At 42.6% G+C, this 8,418-nt stretch overlaps 1 non-coding gene across 1 annotated transcript; it reads left to right on the top strand.

Moving 5' to 3' along the window:
• Positions 1-8,257: 8,257 nt before the first annotated feature.
• On the top strand, positions 8,258-8,418 carry LOC136991209 (U1 spliceosomal RNA). Its single transcript, XR_010883253.1, has one exon. It is a non-coding gene; the product is annotated as a U1 spliceosomal RNA (small nuclear RNA).

The raw sequence follows: 8,418 nt of genomic DNA, 5'->3' as shown, positions 1-8,418 counted from the left end.
GCTCGGTGCAGAGGTTGCGGTTAAACCTGTAGGGGCACTTGTGCGAGGAAGAGCATCCGAACGCAGGAGGTCCCAAGCTGGACATGAGGGGGGTTTAGCTGTCGGGTGGATGCAAACGGTGTCACTGCTGGCGCCCTGCCACCGACCGCTTCTGCATGGGGCTGGCATTGCTCGTCGTTGTTGCGATTTGTGCGGGTGTTGGGAGTCCTCCGCAGCCGTGCAGCCACCTGGCCGCGGTGCCCCCTCTGCAGACGTCACGGCCCCCAAACCACGGCTGCAGCAAGGACGTCCCGGGGCAGCGGCGAGAGCGCTCCAGTGGCTCTTGGCTTGCGGGGCTGTGCGGGACGGGGCGGCTTCCCTGCGGGGCACTCGGCAGCTGCCGGCGGGACCCATCGCCCCTGGCGTGGCCGCCCGGGGGCCCGAGCCTTGGGCCGCTGCATCGCCTGGGGCTGCTCTCTTTCGGGCAGCTTTTCAGAAGCAGCGAGACTAGGTTAGCAAGAAGCAACTGCTCGAGAGCCAGAACAACGCTGTAAGAGCTTGGAGCGCTGTGATGGAAATAGCAATGTTTTCAGAGGGTCTGAATCTGGGTTTTAAAATACTGCCAAGCCAAGTGGAAGCCAAATGTGGCTGGGGAAATTGATAATTAAAGCAAATTTACCTTGGCCCCCAAAAGCTGTCTGAAGGCAGGTCCTCAGCATTCCTAATGAGAAAAGGGAGGAAAAATCCAAGCGAGTAGAGTTTAAGAGTAAATTACTGAATTAATTACAACCAGGAATATATCCTTCCACCAGCAGAAGCGAGTGAGCAATGATAACAGAGGGGACCATTCACTGAAACTGGTTTGCGGTTTCCATCACCTGACAAGGAGCCAGAGCCAAGCAGGCTGAGTGCAAATGCTTTAAGATTTCCAGAGCTGGGAACTTTCTGCTCTGTAAAAACGGCACGGGAGAGTCACTTACGGAGCTGCTGGCTTCGCTGCTGACACTGAGGCAGCTGCGTACCTGCTTTGCTGAAGAGGAGTGAACTAAGGACGGAGCGAAGAGCTGCTGTGAAAGCTTTAAACCGCTACGAGGAAAGATTTCTCTCGCATGCTCTGTGGCGTTTGGGTAGGAGCCCTAGTGTGGCTTGTGACCGGCTTAAAGACTAGCGGCTCACAGCAAACATCTGGACATCTGCAGGCACAATAAGGAAGACAAAAGCTAGATAAAACACAAGGGCTTTCATGTGGTGGCACAAGCTCGCAGGCTCGGGGTGGCACGGGACGGCGCTGCCAGGCCGAGCAGGATTGCGCCCGGCAGCGGTCTGTGCTGCGAGTCACCCGCAGGAGCCGCGCGGAGCTTGATCTCGGGGTGCCTTGGAGAAAAGGGGCCGTCCTGCTTGCTAGCATCCTGCCTTCGGCCATGTCAAAACACACATAGCTCCTCTGTGCCGCCTGTAGTTCAGAGCAGCCACAGACACTGTTTTCAGGGGCTCTCCCTTAAGCGTTCTCCAGCAACAGTTTTGTGGCCGCGGGATGAGGATTTACAGGCAGAGGTTGCTGATATTCAGCTCCCTGTGCTTTATGAATACAAGGAAAAGTTGGGCAAGTTTACAAAAGTTACAGGAAATTTTATTGTGGTTTATGCAAAGAAATCTTAGTGTCTATGAATTTATGTGGAAGGAAGAAATCCAACTCTCTACGCCCGGGCAAAGGGAAGCCAGAGCCACAAAGCCGGGCGTGTTGCAACATGTCGCAGGCATTAGTGGAAGGATCGAATGGTTTGACTGTCTCCTAACAGAACATCACCAAATCAAAATAGAGGCCTGACTTTTAATATTAATTTTACTGTTTATTACCAAACTTCCTAATGCAGCGGTACATTCTAATGTAGTGTATGTTTTCTGTGTAAAATCCGTCCACCCCTTGTAAGACGTTGAGCAAAGATCAACCTGCCATCAGCAGGTCTCCTGGGACCGGCTCCCTCGTGCCCAGGGCATCTCCTCGCTGAGCCTCCCAGGGCTGCTGCTGCTGCTTCGTACCAAATTATATTGGATTCTTTGCTTCACCTTCTCCATCTCATTGTTGTTAAGTTTTAAAGGGGTTTAAAACATTAATGTTAAAATAATTTTGACACACGTTTTCTGTTGAACCAACAAACAAGTAACTTGTACTTGATTGGGGCTAATTTATAATTTAGCGGTTCTGAACAGGAGCCTGACTGTGCAATCCTTTCTACACTAATTCACTTGTTATTTTAATGCTGTTTTCTACCAGCCTGTTAGGTGTATAGCAGGGAGAGCTGTTGTATGGCTGAACGTACCAGTTGGTGCAAACTGCTTTAACTCAGTTCAACAAATTAAGTCAAGCACTAGGTCAGGGGTATGCAAGATAGATCTGATATGAATGACTGTATATTTTGCTGTAATGTTTTGTGCTAAGGTTATCTCAGAGAAGAGAAAATGACAGTTATATACAAAAAAGGGGGTGGTTTTCAGTCAGTTTAAGCTATCATAATTTCTCAAAGTCCTTCCTGTGTCCTTTCCAATAGATAAATATTTTGCAGCACTTTACTGTAAGTACCATAGTTAGTAATTTTTGCACACTCATGTAGTTAGTTTTGTCTCATCCGGCTGCTGTGACTAATTCCTTCTCCCTGGTTTTCACAGAGGGTTCTGGAAGAAAATTCCTGATCAGCTCATGTGGTCACCATTTTAAGCAGTCAGTGTTTATCTTCCATTTTAAAACCAGCTGTGCACAGATAAGAATCCAACCAGATAGATTCATGGGCAAGCTGGCTTTGAATTTGAGCTTATTTGCTTTTCTAAAAGTATGCTTTATTGAATAGCACATGGGCCAACAATTTGGCATTACAGCTGGGTAGTTTTATTTCCCCTTTCCTTTATTTCCTGTGCTTTCTATAAAGAACAGAGCAAAACCTCAGAGATGCTTTGGATGTTACATCCTCCAGGTTCGTGAAATTTACAGCTTAAACCCACAGTTCTGCTTTTACATAGCGATAAGGGAGCGGACAAGCTAGTGGAGGCAGAAGAAAGGGAAATGCAGACCTGGAGGAAAGGAGGCAAAGAAATACCAGAAAATTAGAGTAGTTATAATGAAGGCAGAACGGTAGGGAAGAGTGATGCAATAGGAGTGTGAAAATGGAAAATTCGGAACAGGCATGGCGAGAGCTATCATGGCAATGGCCATAAAAGGGGAAACAAAACAGATGACGGGGAGGGGCAGAGCAACAGAGACATTCCCACTTCTAACCTCCTTGTGCCTGGCTTTCTAGGTTTTGAGAAGATATGACACTAAGGCTCTCAAGAAAGAGCAGTATCCGTCCTGTAATGAAGAGACACCCAGGCAGAGCTGAAGGCATCTGCCGGGAGCTGCTGGGCAGGGGTGATGGTGGTGGTGGGAGTCTCAAGGAGCCTGAGCCACTTCTGTGTACACAACTTTGTAGTTTGTACCAAAGCTGCCAAAATCAGCCTGTAGGCAAACACGGTTCAGTTGCTGTCAAAGCTAAAGGATTTTTTAAACCTGAGTGGATATGAAGGAGGAGCCTCATGCACGTCTTGTGTTACTGTCTCTGGTACTGTGCAGGGGATGGAGTGGGCAAACCCTCGTGCGCCAAGAACGAGGAGTAAGTGCTGCATGGGTCTACTGTGCAAAAGCCATTTTTTTTACAAGAAACTAAAATGCCTGGTCTGCTCAAGGGGCAGAGCAGTTATAAAGATCTGAAGAGTTTTCCTTACTTGTCTTCCCATGCAGCCCAAAGTCATTTTACAAAACTCTAATACACAAATGGGAATTTTGCTGAACAACGTTCCAGTATAATTCTTTGAGGATATTTTTCAGTTACATTATCCTGTCTCCAGCTGTCTGCTCTTTTGTATTTAAACTACTCATAAACCACAGTTCAGTGACAGATTTCTAAAGAATGGCTTGATGATGTGAGCTTGGGTGAGAGAGCTATTTTGATTATTCTGGCCAAACTGATATGCTAGGAGTTGAAGTACCAAAGAGGGACATTGGTAACATGGCATGAATCAGCATCTGATTACCTGGCTCTCTTCTGGGTGGCTTTTGAATAACTGCATTTCTGTTCCATGAAAAAATGAAATTGGAGTGGTATTATGGGCAGCTTGTGTGTAATGCAACTTATGCAAAATTTATCTTTTTTTTCTCCAAAAATGTACATAATTGGGAAGAAAACAGATTTTGTCGGGAATTTAAACCCTCTTTCAGGTCTTGCAGCATAAAACTAGGCCAAACTGAAAGGTAACTTCTTAAGATCATGTAAGAATTGCAGTGAAATCCTCAAGACTTAGTACCTGTAGGTCTTTACCTACATGCAGAGGATGCAAGCTAACATTAGAAAGCAGATCCAAGAAGGCCTCGAGGCCAAAAGCTTAAGGTTTTTTTCATTGTTTTTTTATTTCAACTAATAGGAGGTATTAATTTCTTTTTGTTTATAGCTTTCAACTGCCACAGTTACAGGACCAAGGCATCTGCAGAAGATATAATATTGCATTTTTGGGGATATTCAGGCTTCAAAGCACATTTTCAGCTAATCTCTGCACGGCTGGGAGACTTGCAGTGAGAAATCAGACGTAACAAGCTGTAGTGCACTGCAGACATGTCAGTCCTTCACTTTGCTCTTATGGGCTTCCTTGGACATTACTACTCCCCCCTCTGCCCCCAGTCCACCTACTGCTGAAAGGAAATAAAAAGGCTTCTTTTGTTTTCTAGGAAAAGAAATCCTCTGCTTGTGAATGTAACAAGACCTCATCAATGACATTCTATGTATTAGGAAACATCATCTGGCAGACAGATATATTCAGGAATGTCTATCGCAGCACTTGCCAGCATCTTTGAATAAACTCAAACACTATCTATTTGTTGTTGAAAGCCACAGGATATCTAATTTATGTCGTTCTTGGGCTCTTCCCTGCAGATCCCATAGGCTGTTTGAACTAAAGAGAGTAGGTGGAATGCATAGGCTTGCTTTTTTTTTAACCCATCAGTAAAATAGGTATTATACCATCTAAAGGATCTACGATTTCTTCTGCCTGAGTCCTTCAGTCCTGCTAGTTGAAAGTGAAAATAATGTGGGGGTGGTTCTTGCCCACAGGAATGGGTTAGTCCTCTTAGAGGACTAACAAATCTTCTGAAGTTTAAAGTAATTTTAAAGATACAACTTTAATTAATGTTGAGAGTTTAAAATTAGGGGTTTTTTTCTTTTCTTTTTTTTCTTTTTTTTTTACCTTTTAAGAAAATATGAGCACTCAAAGAATACATCCTTCCTAAATGGCTAGGATTTCTGTGGGTCTGATGTCATGTAGGTTCATATGAGCATCACCATCACCAATAACAGAAAAGATGTTGGTGTAAACCATGCCAGGGTAACATGTCTCTTCTTCCTGTTCTTACATTATAGCAATCATCAGGTTAGTGAAGTTAGTTCTTTAACCCGAGTGGTTTCCTGGCAGAGCCTGAACCAAGATGCATCAGGCACACATTCAGCCATGAACATGGTCCTAGCTGTCCTGAATGATTTTTACAAACTAAGAGAAGTATCTAAAATTCATATTAGCTGAATGTGTCTTTGTCCCCTTAAGTAGAGGGTCTGTTTAAGATACTAGCTATACTATATTAAGTATATATTAATGGAGCTACTCCTTTTAGCTCAATCCATAGAGGCTTACGTTTTTGGTATAATAGCAATAATCTCACCAAGTGCTACAAGCTCTTTGCCATGAATATGGTGGACTGAGTTCAGATCCCTGCTCTGTTACAGTACCTTTATGTGCATATATACATTCTGTATTTATATATATTTATCATTAAGTTCCAATGACCTTTGAAGAATGCCTCTTTCACTATCTAATATAGATCTTGAGCAAATAAAAATGATTTCTTTACTTACAATGATTTTTTTTCCCTAAGATTTAAATCAGTGCTCTCCCTTAAACTGTTGATTACATAAAGGATTTTGGTATATTTTCTCATATACATAGGAGAATTTTTGCATATTCAGCATGTTCTTGTCTAGCCATAAACTGAAACTGGGACCTGCGGTGAAGAAATATCTTCACAAAGACTCAGGCTCAGAGTAAGCACTTTCTTCAAGCTGTATTCCTTTTGCCTGCTTTTCCACCAATGCTTTAGAAAAATGTCATTTATAAACTTTTGAACATGCCGAATCTCCCTTTGTCATATTAACAAAAAAAAATCCAACTGTGATAAGGAAGAATTTATGAAATCAAATGATGGGAAAATCTAAATGGTACCAAAATGACCCTAACGTTGAAGCTGTGTCACTTGCTGAAAGCCTTAGTGTGCCCTCAATCAACTACCCTCTCTGTCAGTACACTATTAGAAAACATTTCTACTAATCCCACCATTCACCGCTGCTGTGAAAAACAGCAGGATCCCTAGCAAATCCACCCACTATTATTTTATCCTATTGTAGGCTCTACCTTATTGGACGTAATCAAAATGGCTCATATGCAATATGAAGACCAAGTGGGTTTTACCAATACTCATGCTGAAACTAAATATGGATTAAATTGCCCCCGCCAGCACAAAGTGTGCATTGTATGGCTTTGTCAAGCAGTACACAACCACAGCTTGCTCCATGTCTGGTAAAACAGTACATGCTTCAATATAGGGTCTTATTTTTTGTAAGACAAAACAAAGCAGCAGTGTCTGAACTGGAATGTGCTGCAGGTACTGAGCTGAACCTCCATCACCAAAGTCAGCAAGAGGATTAATTTAATGCATGAGGGTTGTTGCTTGGAGGGACTTCACAGGAATGCAAAACCAGGATCCTCAAAGAGCCCACAACAAAAGGAAAAGCCATACCATCTAAAATGCATGCTAGGATGAGTAGTGTTGGATTAAAAGCATGGCCTACCTTGTAGAAAAGGCAGGAAACATCATTCTCCTGAAAAGTAATGCAAGAAGGAAAAACATTTTTTTGTGGTGGCTTTTTTTTTGTAGACTTCTTTCAGAAAGACAGTTGGACAAAAAAATTGCAGTCTTGCTAATGGCATCGTTATTATATCAGATATGACCAAAGCCTGTGAAAGTCTTATGATCACATATGTAACTTGTTTTGCATTGTGCATTTTTGTCTACAGTTTTTGTCTCCAAATAAAATAATAAAAATGTCTGCTTTTCAATTCCTTATGGTTGCAAAGCTATCTTTGTCAATGCAAACAGATAAAAGTGAACTAACAAAATATGTCATGTGCTGCTATGCAGATTCACAAGCTTCATGAGGTCTTTGGGTTAGCTCATCCCCTACATCAAACCAATACCCCTGACCCAACTATTAATCTGCTGTTGAAATTTGGTGTCCCCATGTATACATGGTCTTAATTTCATTGCGTATGTGAGAGCCCATTGAAGCAGGATGTTTGGCTCCTCGGGAACTTACTGACACTTGTGGTGTGGCTAACTTTATAGTTAGCCATTGTTGGTGTTACTTTTAATATCATCTTTTGCAGATTTTTAAAGATTCTCCAACTGTGTCTAGGTTATATCTTCTTCAGGCTGCCACCTGACTGACAAATAAAAATGTGGGTATTTTTGAGACAGCTTAGCCTTATGCAGCACTGAGTTATTTTAGATTAACAAGTCCTTATGTGAGAGTTGAGCTGTCATAGATAACAGTGCTCACGGCCTTTATTCAGAGTAAATGCAAAAAGTGAAACGTTAACATAAGCCTCTTTCACTGAAGTGTCGCTAACAAATTTTGTAAATTTATCATGGCCTGCAAACACAGTAAACTTGTCTGTGCTGTTGCACATTACATGATTGGACTATTTTGTTGAATAGTGTCTAATCAGTTTTCTACAGCTGAAGAAAAAGCTGAAATGTACTTTAATGTGTTTGAAAATATGAGCTTGTTGGTGTTTATGTACAGCTGAAGTGCCTGTAGCATCTCCTTATTTTATATCTATCTTTGCTTGTGTATGGCTCTCAGTACTGCAGTGTATGTTTTTTTTTTAAAGGAGATATCCAGGAATAAAAGGGATGAAAAATGAGAGCCTTCTTAATAGAAGTATCACCCTCTGCTTTCCATACCAAACCCATAACTTTTGCCAGGGCTAACCTGACTCTTTTAGAAAAAACATGCAGTTTTGATGTAGTTGTCCAATGGTATAGACTTCATCACATCCTTAAGTAACAGGTCTCTATGTTAATCATGTTAAAAATATGTGGCTTACTTCCAGTTTGGAACTGTTTAGTTTCACCTTCCAGAAATTGATATTTACCTGGCAGGGGAGACACCATGATCAGGCAGGTGGTTTTCCCAGGGCGAGGCTCATCCTTGCACTCTGGGTGTGCTGACCTCTCTGATTTCCCCAAATGCGGGAAGCTTAACTGCATAATTTGTGGTAGTGAGGGACTGCGTTCTCATTCTAATT

This window comes from Apteryx mantelli, chromosome 1 (assembly GCF_036417845.1).
Source record: "Apteryx mantelli isolate bAptMan1 chromosome 1, bAptMan1.hap1, whole genome shotgun sequence".
Taxonomy (NCBI): domain Eukaryota; kingdom Metazoa; phylum Chordata; class Aves; order Apterygiformes; family Apterygidae; genus Apteryx; species Apteryx mantelli.
The sequence above is the reverse complement of the archived record's forward strand: the minus strand, read 5'-3'. Positions and strand labels throughout refer to the sequence as shown.